The sequence below is a fragment of the Corvus kubaryi genome, unplaced genomic scaffold, assembly GCF_017639235.1.
Source record: "Corvus kubaryi isolate FWS band 111438036 unplaced genomic scaffold, C.kubaryi_AGA036_p1.0 split3-37304, whole genome shotgun sequence".
Lineage (NCBI taxonomy): Eukaryota > Metazoa > Chordata > Aves > Passeriformes > Corvidae > Corvus > Corvus kubaryi.
The window spans coordinates 2,794-4,388 of record NW_024582087.1 but is presented as its reverse complement, the minus strand read 5'-3'; the positions used below and the strand labels follow the sequence as shown (position 1 = coordinate 4,388).

General features: G+C 41.3%; 1 long non-coding RNA gene across 1 annotated transcript; it reads right to left on the bottom strand.

The window, feature by feature from the left end:
* Nucleotides 1–753: 753 nt before the first annotated feature.
* Nucleotides 754–1,386, bottom strand: LOC121658566. The gene is made up of 2 exons (XR_006014005.1): nucleotides 1,211–1,386; nucleotides 754–1,107 (listed from the first exon to the last, which is right to left on the bottom strand). It is a non-coding gene; the product is annotated as an uncharacterized LOC121658566 (long non-coding RNA).
* Nucleotides 1,387–1,595: the final 209 nt, after the last annotated feature.

Here is a 1,595-nt window from a genome sequence, read left to right as displayed (position 1 = left end):
AGAGCTCTTTAAATGGGGGCTGTTAAATGTCCCTGGCCACAGGAGACTGGGGAAGCAGAGGTGAAGGGAAAAAATCCTCTTTATTCCCTGATTGATCCCTGAGCTTGGGCTGCTCCAAAATGCAGCTCCAGAAAAAGAAGAAGCAGAGAGAGGGAATTTGTGCCTGCAGGGAGGGGCCTAAAGCCTCCTTAGGTTTTCAGCTCAAAGCAACTTTCTTTTTCATGGGGCCATAAACAGATTTTGAACTGCCTTTTTCACCTTCCTTCCTTTGTTCATTTTTACCTTTCTACCTTTGTTGGTTTCTGTAGCAGCTTGGAAAAAACCAAACAGAGACCACTGTTTCTTCAGGCAGGATCTCTCTTTATTACACAAGCCCCAGTATTTCTGCGTTTCTATTTTGGGAAAGTTTTAAGAGAGTTTTGGGAATGGGCACAGGGAAAGACAAAACAGATCCATGCCCACACACTTGTCAGGGCAGACTTTCTGCCCCTTCTAGGCCACTGACTCAAACATGAAACCCCCCAGCTTTCTGGGAGGTGAAGGAAGAACAGTCACACCTGGTGCTCCTACCTGTAGCCATTTGCCTGCTCTGCATCTTTCCCGAGAGAGCAGAAGGCGCTTAGCAAAGTGAAGATCAATGGAACAAGTTGCTCTCCCACTCAGGGCTCTCGGTAAGGCTGGGATGGCTGCTGCCAGCCTCTGCACTTTCTGCCTCTCCAACTTCCTCCCTTTGTTCATTTCTACCTTTTTAACTTTCTACCTTTGTTTGGTTCTGACTCTCTACCTTTCTATTTTTCTACCTTTGTTGCTTTCTACCTTTCTCAATTTCTAACTTGACATGTTTGTTTGTTTCTACCATTTGAACTTTCTGTCTTTCCATCTTTCTTCATTTCTAACTTTCTACATTTCTACCTTTGTTCATTTCTGCGTTTCTACCTTTCTACCTTTCTACATTTGTTCATTTCTACCATTCTGACCTTCTGCCTTTCTACCTTTTTCGTTTCTACTTTTATGACTTTGTACCACCTTTCTAAGTTTTCCCTCTTTTTACCTTTGTTCATTTTTACCTTTGGTAGTTTCTAACTTTCTACATCTCTGACTTTCTATCTTTGTTTCTACTTTTCTGACTTTCTACATTTCTAACTCTATTTTTGCTTTTCTACCTTTCTACGTTCCTACCATTTTTGTTGCTACCTTTCTAACTTTCTACCTTTGTTTGTTTCTAACTTTCTAGATTTGTCCCTTTCTGCCTTTGTTTGTAACTTTGAAACTTTATACCTTTGTTTTTCTCCCCATTTTTACCTTTCTAACTTTGTTTCTAACCTTCTTGTTAAAGAAGTTCCCTCAGGCCCAGAGGGAAGCCAAAGCATTAGGTGTGAATTAAAACCTTTGGACAAGCTGACATCCATGAAGCCACACCAAAATGAAATAGAAATACAGATTTTTAACTTTTAGTAGAAATAGATGCTAAGTGCCTTAAACATGAAAAAGCTGTAGCAGAGATCTGTCCTGGGTTGCAGTGTATTCTATTACCATCCCCATCAGCTGTTAAAATCAGGTGGGGCAGTGTTTCCTTGCCTCCTTCCCCCCAGACT